Source organism: Meriones unguiculatus, chromosome 1 (assembly GCF_030254825.1).
Source record: "Meriones unguiculatus strain TT.TT164.6M chromosome 1, Bangor_MerUng_6.1, whole genome shotgun sequence".
Lineage (NCBI taxonomy): Eukaryota > Metazoa > Chordata > Mammalia > Rodentia > Muridae > Meriones > Meriones unguiculatus.
In genome coordinates this window covers 29,223,884-29,239,063 of record NC_083349.1, presented here as the reverse complement: position 1 = coordinate 29,239,063, position 15,180 = coordinate 29,223,884, and the positions used below count along the sequence as shown (strand labels likewise).

The 15,180-nt window shown below is 42.0% G+C and overlaps 1 long non-coding RNA gene across 1 annotated transcript; it reads left to right on the top strand.

The window, feature by feature from the left end:
• Nucleotides 1-10,431: 10,431 nt before the first annotated feature.
• On the top strand, nt 10,432-14,254 carry LOC110548105 (uncharacterized). Its single transcript, XR_002476375.2, has 3 exons — nt 10,432-10,680; nt 13,735-13,829; nt 13,965-14,254. It is a non-coding gene; the product is annotated as an uncharacterized LOC110548105 (long non-coding RNA).
• The last annotated feature ends 926 nt before the right edge of the window (nt 14,255-15,180 follow it).

The window sequence follows — 15,180 nt, the reverse complement described above, 5'->3', positions numbered from 1 at the left end:
TTTTTTTCATACAAGTCTTTGACTTGCTTGGTTAGCGTCACACCAATGTACTTTGTGTCCTTTGTGGCTATTGTGAAGGGTGTTGTTTCCCTAATTTCTTTCTCAGCCCTTTTGTCTTTTGTATACAGGAGGGCTACTGATTTTTTTGAGTTAATTTTGTATCCAGCCACTTTGCTGAAGGTGTTCATCAACTGTAGGAGTTCCCTGGTAGAATTTTTGGGGTCACTCATGTATACTACCATATGATCTCCAAATAGTGATACTTTGACTTCTTTCTTTCCAAACTGAATCCCCTTGATCTCCTTTATTTGTCTTATTGCTCTAGCAAGGACTTCAAGAACTATGTTGAAGAGATATGGAGAGAGTGGGCAGCCTTGCCTTGTCCCTGATTTCAGTGGGATTGATTTAGGTTTCTATCCATTTAGTTTGATGTTGGCTAGAGGCTTGCTGTATATTGCTATTACTATGTTTAGGTAAGTGCCTTGTATCCCTGATCTCTCCAGAACTTTAAACATGAATAGGTGCTGGATTTTGTCAAATGCTTTTTCATCTAAGGAGATGATCATGTGGGTTTTTTTTTCTTTCAGTTTGTTTATATGGTGGATTACATTGATGGATTTCTGTATATTGAACCACCCCTGCATACCTGGGATGAAGCCTATTTGGTCATAGTGGATGATATCTGTGATGTGTTCTTGAATTCAGTTTGCGAGTATTTTGTTGAGTATTTTTGCATCAACGTTCATAAGGAAGATTGGCCTGAAATTCTCTTTCTTTGTTGTGTCTTTGTGAGGTTTAGGAATCAAGGTGACTGTGGCTTCATAGAATGAGTTTGGTAATGTTCCTTCTGTTTCTACTTTGTGGAATAGTTTGAAGAGTATTGGTGTTAGCTCTTCTTTGAGGTCTGGTAGAATTTTGCGCTGAAATCATCTGGCCCTGAGCTTTTTTTGGATGGGAGACTTTTGATGACAGCTTCTATTTCCTTAGGGGATATAGTATTATTCATTTACCTAGTCTTAATTCAGTTTTGGTAAGGGGAACTGATTCAGAAAATTTATTTCCTCAGTGTCTGTTGTTATGTCCCCTTTTTCATTTCTGATTGTGTTGATTTGGACAGTTTCTCTCTGCCTTTTAGTTAGTTTGGCTAAGAGTTTGTCTATCTTGTTGATTTTTCTCAAAGAACCACCTCTTGGTTCCATTGATTCTTTGAATTATTTTATTTGTTTCTAATTTATTGATTTCAGCCCTGAGTTTGATTAGTTCCAATCATCTATTCCTCTTGAGTGTCTCTGCTTCTTTTTTTATTTATTTATTTATTTATTTATTTATTTATTTATTTAGAGCTTTCAGGTGATCCGTTAAGTTACTTGAATGAGATTTTTCAAATTTCTTCTTGAAGGAACTTAGTGCTATGAACTTTCCTCTTAGCACTGCTTTCATTGTGTCCCATAAGTTTGGGTATGCTGTGCCTTCATTTTCATTGAATTCTAGCAACTCTTTAATTTCTTACTTTATTTCTTCCCTGACCCAGCTGTCATTGAGTAGCGAGTTGTTCAGTTTCCAATGTGTGTGTAGGCTTTTTGCTATTTTGTTGTTGTTGTTGAGGTCCAGCTTTAGTCCATGGTGGTCAGATAAGATACAAGGGATTATTTCAATTTTCTTGTATCTATTGAGGCTTGCTTTGTGACCAGCTATATGGTCTATTTTGGAGAAGGTTCCATATGGTGCTGAGAAGAAGGTAAATTCTTTTGTGTTTGGGTGAAAGGTTCTGTAGATGTCTGTTAGGTCCATTTGACTCATGGCTTCTGTTAGAGTCATTGTTTCTTTGTTTAATTTCTGTTTTGTTGAATTGTCCTTTGTTGAGAATGAGGTTGAAGTCTCCCACTATTAATGTGTGGGGATCTATGTCTTGTTTAAGTTTTATTAATGTTTCTTTTACAAATGTATTTGGGTCATAGATGTTCAGAATTGTGATATCTTCTTGGTGGAAGTTTCCTTTGATGAGTATAAAGTGAACTTCTATATCCCTTTTGATCAATTTTGGTTGAAAATCTATGTTATTAGATATTAGAATGGCTACTCCTGCTTGCTTCTTGGGTCCATTTGCTTGGAAAACCATCTTCTAGACCTTTACTCTCAGGTAATGTCTATCTTTGTGATTTAGGTGTGATTTTTGTATACAACAGATTATTGGGTCTTGTTTACCATCCATTCTGTTAATCTGTGCCTTTTTTTGGAGAGTTGAATCCATTGATGTTGAGAAAGATTAATGACCAGTGACTATTAGATCCTTTGATTTTGCTGGTGGCTGTGGTAGTGTGTTTGTGTGCTTGGCTACTTTTAGTTTTGCTATAGTGGGGTTATTTATTTCCTGTGGTTTCCTGACTGTAGTTAATGTCCTGGGTTATATTTCTCCTTCTAGTTTCTTCTGCAATACTGGATTTGTGGGTAGGTATTGCTTAAATTTGTTTTTGTCGTTGAATATCTTGTTTTCTCCATTTATGACAACTGAGAGTTTTGCTGGGTATATTAGTCTGGGCTGACATCTGTGTTCCCTTACAGTCTGCATGATATCTGTCCAGGCCCTTCTGGCTTTCGTAGTCTCTGTTGAGAAGTCAGGTGTGATTCTGATGGGTTTGCCATTATATGTTACTTGGCCTTTCTCCCTTGCAGCTTTTAGTATTTTTTCTTTGTTCTGTATACTTACTGTTTTGATTATTATGTGGCAGGATTATTATTTGGCAGAAGGATACTTACTGTTTTGATTATTATGTGGCAGGAGGATTATGTGGTCTAATTTATTAGGTGTTCTGTAGGCTTCTTGTATGCTTATAGGCCTCTCCTTTAAGTTGGGGAAATTTTCTTCTATGATTTTGTTGAAAATATTTTCTGGGCCTTGGCAACGTGATTCTTCTTTTTCACCTAGTCCTATTATTCTTAGGTTTTGTCTTTTCATGTTGTCTTGGATTTCTTGGAAGGTTTGTGCTAGGAATTTTTTAGATTTAACATTTTCTTTGACAGATACATCGATTTCTTCCATTGTATCTTGCACACCTGAGAGTCTTTCTTCCATCTCTTGCATTCTGTTGGTTACACTTATCTCTGTAGTTCCTGTTTTCTTCCTTAAGTTCTTCCTCTCTATGATTCCCTCTTTTTGTATTTTCTTTAATTTTTCCAATTCTATCTTCAGATCTTGAACTGTTTTGTTGATTTCCTTCACCTGTCTGACTGTATTTTCCTATTTTTCCTTCAATTCCTTCACCTGTTTGTTTGAACATTCCTCTGTTTCTTTCATTTCTTTCAGTGACTTAATTATTTCCTCTCTAAAGGCCACAAACTGTTTGGCTGCATCTTCCTGTATTTTTTTATGGATGGCCATAATCTGTTTGACTTTACATTCCTCTAATTCTTTACACATTTTATTTATTTCTTCCATTAACCTCTTCATAAGCATAGATGTAAGGTCATCTTCCTGAATTTTCCTTATGATAGGATGTTCAAGGCTGCTTGCCCCTGGATAATTGGGTTCTGGAGATGCCATATTTCTTTGGCTTTTCTTGGTTGTGCTTTTACACTGGCCTCTACCAATCTGGCTGTCTCAGGTGTTGGCTGTTAGTTTCTGGTACCTCCTGGAATCCTGGGGTGGGGAGAATCCCCTTGGCAGGAAGATGGTTGTTCCTGAAGGAGGCTTCCTCACCTTTTTGGGTATGGTCACTGAATGGCTGGTGCTTCTCAGCAATTGCCACAGCTCACCTCAGGCATATGAACTTGATGAACTTGTGTTGTAACTGTGGTCGTTCGTAGTCAGTGGGGCTTTCCTCTCACCAGGAGAAGTCCTGGAGACAGCTGCCTGCCACTGGGTTACTTGCTCTGAATTTGGTGGGCTGCTGCTGCTGCTCCTACACTGTGTTTGCTAGGTGCAGCCCTCTTGAAGTGGCAGGGAACCCCGCAGTTTGGTCAGTTAGCTAGGGAGACAAGTTGTGCCTTGGTTCAGTGTCTGGGGCTGAACCCCTGGATCCCAGGCTTCTGTAGGTCTGAGGTTGGAGCTCTGTGCCCCAGTACCCAAGTGGTAATTGGTGGGAGGTGAGCACAGCAGTCCTGTATACAGCAGGAGGCTAGAGTCTAAAGCCTATGGGAGCTCAGAAACTTTTCCAGAGCTGGTTGTCCTAAGGTTGGACCTGATGTTTCCCCCACCGTGGGGTTTCCTCTTGACAGGGCATCCCAGTCTGTGGTGTTTGGGGGTCCACAGTTCAGCCTTGCATGGTGAGTAAAGCACGCAGGTGCAGGCAAGTTGCTTCAAACTGACTGGTGGCTGGGTACCTGTAGAAACCCAGGAACTTTTCCCAAGAACTTTTCGGGGCCAGGGAAGGGGGATTTCTGCTGAGTGCCCTGAGATCAGACCTGCTGTTTCCCCCACTGTTGGGTTTCTCTGGTGACCTGGGTCCCACAGTTCTGTTTGAGATGGTGAGTCGTGCATGCAGGAAGGTCTCTGGGCTGGCAGTTGAACACCCACTGGACCCCTGGTCCTTTTTCAGGGATTGTCTGAGTGACCTGAGGTCGGTCCCAATGGCTTCCTTCACCGTGGGGTTTTCTTGACTGGAAATCCCAGTCTCTGGTGTTGTGGGCCCCACGGTACAGCCTGAGATGGTGATCAGAGCAGGCAGGCATGTGGCTCTAGGCTGGTGACCGAGTGTCTGCCAGGACCCAGGAACTCTTCCGGGTTTTAGCTGGGCGACCTGAACCAGATTGCTTCCCATACCGTGGGTTTCCTCTCACCTGGGAAACACAATCACTGCTGTTTTCGGGCCCAGAGTTCAGTCTGTTGGTTACTGTGCAGTCACCGCTGTCCTGCTTGTCAGAGACAATGTCCTCTCGGTGCTGCCATCTTGGATTAAAATCTAGCCTTTCAAGAAGCAAAGCTAGATGCCAAAATAAATCCTCTTTCTTCTGGATGTACATCACCCTGCTTCTTCCCTTCCTAAAGACTGGAGGAGACTGTGCTCTCCCAGTGAGCTTGTTCAAGGATATAGGGGGAGCTCAGAAGTACTCACTGCCTTTCCTATATTAGGACTTGCTTAAAACCAAACATCATAATAGCCTTTCATTCAGCCCTGCCAATCTTCACTAAGATATGGAAATTTAAGATGGCATTCATGCCCTGAGTGTCATCAGCCCCCACGTACATGCTTTAATATAAACACCATGTACTTGTCTTTCCCCTTATGAACTTGTAAGATAGCAAAACAACTATCTAGCCACTGAATTTGTTATCATTCGTTCATGTAGTAAATATGGATCCAGCACTTGATACGTGTGAGGCTCTGTTCACAGAGGAGAAAAGGAGGCTATTGGATGTTGTGATGCAGCCCTTGACTTCCAGAAATGTGTGGCTTAGGTGACATACCACGTAAGCAGTTTCCTCTTACACATGACAGCATTAGGAAGGGAAAGAATGAGCACAGTGATGGATGCAGCTTATTGGAATGAGGAAGACAAAGAACCAAGCTTGCTAAGGAAGCAACATTATCAGTGGGTCATTTAAGGCGGGGATGGGGTCTTCCCTATAATTAGGAACCTCACATTTGGAAAGGCTCTAGGGAGAGAATGATCAGTTAAATGCTGTGCTTGTAAAGTTTATGAGGGAGCGAGACCACTGGAGCAGCACTGAGCTTAAAGAGCAAACCTTTCGTGAGATGTGAACTGCAGGGCTATGTGCAAGAGAGTATAAAACAGCCCTGCCAAAAGAGAGTTTAGATTTTTCTAAAATGGCTTAAGTTGGGTGGGAGGGTGGCAGGAGAACATTAAGGAAAGGAGGAACTGCTGTAAACAAAAGAACAAAAGGAGATCTCTTGAGCAGAAATTTTCAGGAGACCTCTGGTCACTAAGATAACAAGATGCAACTGTGGCCAGCTAAGCAGGCAGGGTGACTGCAGCTCTTCACCTCTCCCTCAGTTCCTCCAAATCCAGTCCCCAGTCTCACCCCCAGCTCTGTAGCAGATCACCTGCTTTGGCCTCATTCTCTGCTCTCATTCCCAGGGGACTAAGCAGATCCTGGTAGAACACCCTGCTTTCCTCCCTCCAGTGTTCCCCATTAGCACCACCATCCTAGCTAATACCCATTCCTAAGTATCTGCTTGCAATACCTAGAAATATATTTTACTGTAACCCCCAGTGTAATGGGCCACATCTATCAGGATCCCCGAACAATTTCCTACCAGGGAACACACAGCCATCCCACCCTCCAAAGAGGGCAAAGAAACTGAGGAACAAAGTCCACCCACAAAGAAAAGACTAGATCTCAGCATCTAGAATTACAATCTTCCCAAACCCAGTTGCCTAGATGTTAGCATGAAAACACAATAACAGCTGGGGCAGTATGGTCCCACTAGAACCCAGCAATCCTACCACAGCAGGCCCTGAGTAATGCAACATACTGAAACACAAGAAAATGACCATAAGATAGCTTTTATGAATATGCTAGAGGTCCTTAAGAAGGAAATTAATAAGTCCCTTAAAGAAATCTGTGAAAACACAAACAGTAGAAAGATCCCGATTTGACAGTGAGTCTCCAATACAGCTCTTCCAGTGACACAGCTCTCTTTATTGGGGGAATAGAGGCCATATAAACCTTGGAGAACTGGGTATGGGTTTGGGGGTGAGTATACATCATTGGCTGGGGTGCTTCACTTGCATAGAGAAGAATTCCAGGTGCTAGCTGGACATGTTCTGGTCACCCGTCTATGTGACTACCTCGAGGGTGGTCAAAAGGTGGGGGTCAAGAGACTACGTGCACCAGGGCATGCAGACACAGAATAGGAAAGGGGCAATCCTTACTCCTACCAGACTCAAGGTTGAGATTTCTCAGGATCTGGATTCTTCTCAGCCCCTAGCTCCAGTCACACAATCCACATGCCCTACAAAGATAAACCGTCATTGGTGGATATATATTAAGAAAGCTACATCAAGAAGCTGACACACAGATGGACATCTTAGGCTTCATCATGTGGGTTCCCTACTAAGGGAAGTAGGGACGTCATTGGGCAAGCTCACCCTTGCCAGCTTTTTGATCACTTCCTCCTGGTGGGATTGCCTCACCAGGCCACAGGAGAAGAGGACATGCTCAGTCCTGATGCAACTTGATAAGCTGGGGTGGATGGGAAAGGGAGCTCCCCTTTTCTGAGAAATAGGCGAGGGGGGAGGGAAGGAGTGTAAGATTTGGAGGGAAGGAGGGATGGGGCTACAACCAGAATCTAAAGTGAATAAAATAAGTAAATAATTTTTTAAAAAATTGACATGCAGTTGTGGTAATTTGAGAAAGCTGTGAACTGTGGATGGGGCAAAGTGCAGAATGTTTTTCCCATCAGCTGACTTTCTAGAAAGAATTATATAAACTGTGATAAACAAATGCACTTGAAAGCAGGCATAAAGGGAATGGCTAGCATGTCCACATTATCTCGTGATAAAAGCAAAGGCCTGGAGGGAATATTCTTGGCTCTTTTCATATGACCAAAGAGGGTAGGTCATAACACCATGTATATTCTCTCACTGTACTTGTATTTGCTTAAGCTAACTGAAAAAGGCACTTCATGTTTTTCTTGCTTTGAAAATAAAAATGAGAAATGCTTTGTTTGTACTACTCTTTAACTTAAAAAAAAAATAGACAATGCTATGGAGGAAAACAGGATGCTGTGGTCAGGCTATTCTCACTGAGTTAGGATCAGATTCTTGAGACATGCAGAATGTGCAATTTCTATTTTCCAGAAGGGGCTAGTTGCCACACAGGTCATCACGTGCCCTGTCTTGTGTCTTAGATGGCTCCACCTTGCCCAGAGACTTGGGCCAACATTACAGTTCTTCCCAACACTGTAGATGTCATGAGTGTACTGTGGCTTTGAGTAAGAAATCTCCCAGAATCCTTAGGGTGCCATGCTTTTGTTCATAAAAGTATGGAAACTAATTTCCAAAAGAAATGGCTGTGTCTTAACTTTCGCATCTATAGACAAGAATTTAAATATTGCTATCTAAATATTGCCGATGAGCATATGCAGTGGTTTGAATGAAAAATGGCCCCTAAAGGCTCATTTGAGTGCTAGGACCGAGTAGTGGAACTGTTTGAGAAGAATTAGAAAACCTGGCCTTGCTGGAAGAGGTGTGGCCTTGTTGGAGGTGTGGACTCTCAAGTTTCAAAAGCCCACACCAAACTGCTGGCTTTAGGGCACACCGGTGCTTCTATCTATCTATCTATCTATCTATCTATCTATCTATCTATCTATCTTCCTCCTTTCTTCTCTCTCCCTCCTCACCCTCTTGCCTGTCTGTCTGTCTATCTATCTATCTATCTATCTATCTCTCTATCTTCCCTTCTTCTCACTCCCTCCCCACCCCCCTGCCTGTTGCCTGCTTCCTGCTGCTCAGAATGTAAAGCTACTGGTCCACTGCAAGAAGCCTGACTGTTTTCCACCCCAATAATCATGTACTGACCCTCCAGGTACTGGACTTACAAGCCCCAAGTAAGTGCCTTCTTTTAGAAGAGTTGCCTTGATCATGGTGTCTCTTCACAGCAGTAAAACACTAACGAGGGCTGCGTCTGTGATGGTCAATCTTTGTTTTCAGTTTGACCAGGATTTAGAATCATCCAGTGGGTAGGCATTCCTCCAGAAATACCTGGGAGAGTGTTTCCAGAAAGGATTCATGTGAGGAAGAAAATGTAGCACAAATATGGAGTCATCCCCCAGGTTTGGGGGCCTATATTGGATAAAAGAAAAAAGACAACTAACAGAGTGCCATCATACTTCCTCTGCTGGCCTGACTTGGCTAGGCAAACTTCAAAGATCAACTAACTCAGGGTTAGCCTGTACATGCTTTGAGCATCAACAATAGAGTTCGAACACTCATTTCTCTGCTTCACTGACTGGAGGTAAAAAGCAACTGATACCAGGCTGAAGTGGGAAGACAATAAAAAAAATCCCTAAATAATGTATATTTTATATGATTTCTTGTCCTTGATCCATATAAAATAAACATATATCTTGTCATTATTGAAATGGGCTCATTTTTCTATTGGAGTAATTTCTGATAAATAATACGTTTTGTTGAAACACTTATACATTTTGGTTTATTATGATATCTAATCATGCTTCAGGGAATGGCAAGGAATGAGGATGCTAGGAAAGACAGCTATCTAGCTGTTTGACTCTTAAAATGCCTACTGAGTGCATATGGTGGCTGTTTGAGAATTTGTGTGAGCACCTTGCACAGTATTTGTCTGTTGGGGTCCTGAGAAAAATACAAGACAATCAGAACCAACAAGTTCCTGCCTATCATATTCTGATGTTTTAGCTTAAATGTGACTTCATTGATACCACTCCATTTTTCTGTACTTTACCACAGATTGATACCAAGACTGAGCTGTTTTACTAATATATATATATATATTACATATATATATATATATATATATATATATATATATATTCAGGCTTTTTCCTGCCTAACCTGTCATTTGGACAATCTTGCCATTCGGAACCTCGGTCTTCTATCTATTGGTCATTTTGTTACTGGATATGTGACATCAGCTTGTACATCAGAGCAGCTATAATAACTAGCGCTATTCAATAAGTTTATGAGATCCTACTTTTTTATTTTAGTCATCGTTGTAGGCTTATCCTTCTGAGTCAAAGCTTCTAAATGTTGCTTCAAAGCAGAACCTGGGGCTGGAGAGATGACTTAGTGGTTAAGAGCACTGACAGCTCGTTCAGACGTCCCAGGTTTGATTCCCTGCTTCTACATGGGAACCCCCAACAGCCTGTAACTCCAGTCCCATAAGGATTCAATGCCTTCTTCTGGCCTCCAAGAGCACCGTATAGGCAAATGCTTGTACACATAAAAGAGAAATAAATAATAATAAATACATAAATAAATGTTTATTTGAGCATTTTCTCTGTGTGTGCATATGGGCACTTCATTTACTAAATTTGCGAGAACAGGGGAACATTTGCCAAGGCACAAGCGCAGATGTCAAAAGAGCACTTTTCAGAGTAAACTAGCTCTTCCAACCCTGCAGACCCCAGGGAGCAAAATCAAGTTGTCAGTCCTAGCTGGGAGTATTTTTAACCAGTGAGCTATCTCAGGAGAGGCTAAATAGTTCACAAGTGAACAAAATCAATGAGGTGGAGGAGAGAAGGGAGGGGAAGCTGCAATTAAAGTAAATTAGTGAATAAATGAACGAATGAAAAAAGTAGAAAAAGCCACTGAAAAAGTCCAATAGTCTTTTATAATGAAAGTTCCGAAATAGTAACAATAAAAACAAAAACCAATGAGGTAAGTAGCTTTGATCTGGCATAAACAGATAAGAAAAAGCTAGTGCAACAGAACTGTAGTCATTTCCTTTAAATGCTTCTCTTAGACAAAAACGAAACTGAAACTCAGCTAAAATTAGAGTAGCTAAAAATAATTAGCTAAAAACAGCAGCTGAGCAAGTTGTTTCATTTTGCCTTCAGGTTCACTATATAAAAACATCAGCAGTTTCTAACTCTTTCAGTTTGGTATTCTACGATTCAGGAATCGCTTCCTACTCAGCTAAACTTCTTAAAATCTTGCTTTATCCTAAACTCTTAAGGAGTTTAACATAAAAAGGGACAAGCAGGAGATCAGAAGAGTGCCAACTTCAGGATGCCTTCTGTAAGTCTCTTGATTTATATTTTTTAATATTTATTAATTTACTTTATGCAGATGAGTGCTCTGTTTTCATGCACACCAGAAGAGGGAATCAGATTCCATTACAGATGATTATTAGCCACCATGTGGTTGCTGGGAATTGAATTCCCGACCTCTGGAAGAGCCAGTGCTCTTAACTGCTGAGCCATCTCTTCAGCCCGTGTCTCTTGATTTATAAGGGAAAGTCTCTGTGGGTTGACTGCCCTTGGGAGGGATTCAGTCCAGTTTGCTGACCTTAGAAGGAGTGAATGTATGCATCTTATTTGAAATTTTTATGAAAATAAAGCTACTGTACAGAATAAGATTCCCACACGAGCTAGAGAGATGTCTCAGTGGATAAAAGTGCTGTCTGCTCCTCCAGAGGTCCTGTGTTCAATTCTCAGAAATCACATGGTGGCTACATGTCACCGACCAGCAGTGACACCTGAATATCACCTGAGAGAAGGCTGGCGAGAGAGAGACAGAGCGACACGGAGAAGGACACCAAGTCTTCTACATGCTGATCAAAGTGTCGATTTAATGGACGTCAGGTTAACACTCAAGTAGGCAAAAAAGTACAAGCAGTTTCTCACGCAGGCAATTTTACTTAGCCAAAACATATGAGGGCTCACTCAAGGTGACACCGAGCCTGCTGTCTGGTTAAAATGGTTGCGCAGTTTCTCAAGGTCAGAGCAATCCGCTGTAGGACCAGCAAGGTCAGTCTATGAGAGACTGGACTTTGGAAAATAGCCAGAGCCAAGAGGCCCAATTCCACTGCTCAGATGCCATTAACTCCAAAAAGGCTGCCACAGCTACAACCATCTACACTGGGATCTGATGCCTTCTTGTGGCATGCAGGTATACATGCAGATAGAGCACTCATACATAAAATAAATAAAATATTTAAAAAAAAAAAAAGATTCCCATGGGAAACTATGATGTTTTTTGCAAGGCAGCTAGCTCTCTCCCCGTGTCCATAGAGCTGGGTTGTGGTCTGAGGGAGAGGTGCAGATGGCTCAAAGGGAGCTGGGTCTCACTTCAGAAGTTGTGTCTGTACATGAACTCTTCGTGTCCCCTATAATTGCAACCCTTCCACCTGCACAACCAACCACAGCCTCTCCCTCATCCCCATTCCTCTTCTGCATTGCCACTCTCCATCCCTTTCCTAAAGTTTGCCCCTCTACACAGAAACATATTCACACACCACACATTCCTACTCTCTCCACACACACAAGAACACACACACAAACACACACACACACACACACACAAACACAATTTTAAAATCGATTCAGAAGAGAAATCTGGAGGCTTGAGAGAAATTTACTGACATTATAAACGGGGGGAAAAAAGGCAAGAAGGGCAAGCTGGAAATCTTGGTAGCCTCTGAGAGGAAGGCTGTGGAAAAGGAGAAAGAGATATTATGTATTTAATAATGTACAGAACAGACACACAAGGACAACAGGAGCAGGTATCTGGGGCCTTTGGTCTTTATATTTTATACTGAGGGGTACAAATTTGGCCTCCTCTCAGGTGACATTGTTATAGTTTGGGGGCACAAGCCTAGGACCAAATAGCTCTAACAAGTTAAGCTGTCTTCAAGGGGTCAATTAAAGAGACAATCATAAAATGTAGAGAAAGAGTTGTCCCAGGGCTACACAGAGAAGAGGGACAAATAATAAGAACCAGTGGCTGACCCCCTGCTACCACCACCAAGTTTATCTTTTATCTTTGGCATAAGATTTAGATATAAAGAAAGTGTGTCTCTTTGTAGTATCTTCTTCACTCCATTTGCCTTGGGCACATAAGTGACACTCCACCTTTTCAAGCCAACCAAAGAGAAAGTAAATAACCTTACTATTTTTTTTAACTAAAAGTTTCATTGAATAGCCTAGAACTCAGAATTGTGTTTAAGACAGAATTATTATTACTTATTTCAATCAGTTTACCTTTCAGATTCATTAGCTTTGGGACAGGAGGAAATAACTGAACAGCATCAGTTATTGTCGATTTACCTTATAGCCTCTGCCATCAGTGCATCTTTACCTTGAATTCTTTACAAGCAGCCTCCAGATCTTTTGCTCTTACTGTGAGCCAGTGCAGGTGGACTTCCAACATAGCAGTGGAAGTTTATGAACAGCTTGGAGGTCTTTCATTATTGCCCTTGAATCTGCTTTCTTATTTTTCCTCTAGTTCTCTATCTAGCAGTGAATTGCTAATGCCATTTGTCTCAGCAGAAGATGACATACAGCTATCTGCGTATCTTCAATGGCTTCTGTGGCTTCAAGGGTCACTTCTATTCATTGCCTTCCTACCTGCCTAGTATCAGGCTTACATTCCTCTGGTTTCCTCCTCTGCTGAGTTAGTTCAGTTTAGGAATCACTTCACTAATTCTTTTTCATCAGCCAAAGGGAAGCTTCACTTTCTCCTCCTATTCCGCTATCACCCACTGTCGTGGCTGAGCAAATTGTCACAGGACCTGGATTTATCTGGAGGCTCAGAGAAACAGTAGAGGTTTGCATTAGGACCATTAAACTACCCATCGCTGAAGATGAGGCACCTTAACCATGGTTGAAGTCTCCCCTCCCCCAAGGGGCTTTTTCTACCGGCATCTTTTTCCCTCACGATGCTCATTCCTCCTTTTGCTTTTGTCTAACTTTTCTCCATGTTCTTGTACACAGTACAAACACTATTCACCTTCTCCACAGACCACTTTCACTGCCTCACTGACTCCAGACCACACCTCTCCACCTGAGCCAACTACCGAAGCATTTGCCCCAACAATGACTCTTCTTCCCTAGAAGACTGCTGATAGTGAGATAAAATAAAAAAAAACTCTTTTCCAACCACAATGGATCCTCTTAAAGATTCCAAGAGACACTTTCCCCAACAGGAAAATAGGACTCAGTCCAGTGGGACTGAGAGACAATGGGGGACTTCCCAAAGCCATAGAGACAGTCCCTGATTAACAGAAGTTCAAAATCAGATTTGTTGTTGTACAAACTTGTTTTCCTGTCCTCCCTGTTTATCTGCTTCCAGATCATAGGACTACTCACAGGTGGACTGGGATACGCCTTGGTGTGTGCTATTTTATTACTGTCCAGATACCTGGGCAGAATTGGCCATGCCCGTTGGTGAGTGTCTTTCTGTTTCTCCTACCCTGGTCAGAAGCAAATAGTCACACAATGTCTAAGCCCTCTGAGCATGACCATCTTCCTGTCACTCAATGTTCCCCTTTGTGTCTGGTTTGTTTGTTTTTTTTCTGTCAGAGAAATGGATCCTGCCAATATGCCTCAGAGGGAGCCCAGAAGACATCTAAAAGCCACTCAAAGAAAAATGAAGTGAAACCCACTATGTAATTACGCAAATCTAAACAGCATCTCTCACTGGAACCCAAAGAAGACCTTCTCCTTCTAGGCTTTCCCTTCTAGGATCTCCCTTTCCTGACAAATGAGGAAATACCTTACCCATTGCTTATACCCTGAATCTTGTGGTTTGATTCAGTTTGATAAATCATAGTCTAATAAACAAGTAGGAATGTAATACGCGTTTTAACCAACAGGTCTCCAGAGCACTTTTATTTTTGTTTTATTGTGTGGACATCTACAAACCAGTCTTAGTATACATACGTGAACGAAGTTCCTTGACTGAGAGTTTGTGATTTGAAAGAACAAGTATCTAGAAATATGATTTTCTATACTTATGTATTTGCTTAACAACTATGTATGGAATGCTTATTTGATATTTTGAAAGTTCTTTTTTTATGTGGCAGGACTTGAGTAAATAATGTGAGGAGGACATTGTCCTAGGTCTCAAGGAATTTGGGGCTTTACAAAAGGAACACCTCACATATTAGTTGGCTCTTCATCACTGTATCAAAACACATGACAGCCTAGTTGTGAGGAAGAGAAAGCTATTTAGCTCACCATCTGGAGATTCAAAAGCATGACACTTACACTGGCTCAGTTCTCGGGAGGACACTGAGGTGAACCACTGAGGTGTCAATCCAGGAGCAGAGGAGGCTGAGTGATCCACACTTGCTCTTTCCATAACTGCCTGTAAGTGTTTCAGTTCTGAGGGGAAAGGCCTCCCCAGTGGAGGTGCTGCAGCTCTGAGAGGGAAGGTTTCCCCGGTGGAAGTGTCACAGTTCTGAAGGGAAAGGTATTCTGGGAGTTGGGAGCCAAGAAATACCACAAAGTCACACCACACAGCAAACCTCACACATGAGGATTTTGGGAAAGACACAAGAGGCTGGCTGCCTCTGCTTGGATGAGAAGTAGCAAAGAACTGAGCAGGAGGCAGTTATATAGGGCTTTAAGTGAGGCTTCTCGAGGGTGGCACTGCCCAGGATGGCCTGGGATTGGAGAGATTTCTGTGGCCTGATCTTGGGCTTTTGTTTTTTTCTGTAGGGTGGAGTTAGGATTAGAGAAGTCTAGAGGCAGGGCCTAACTATTTGCACCTCAAGGGGTTTACACTTTCATCTTG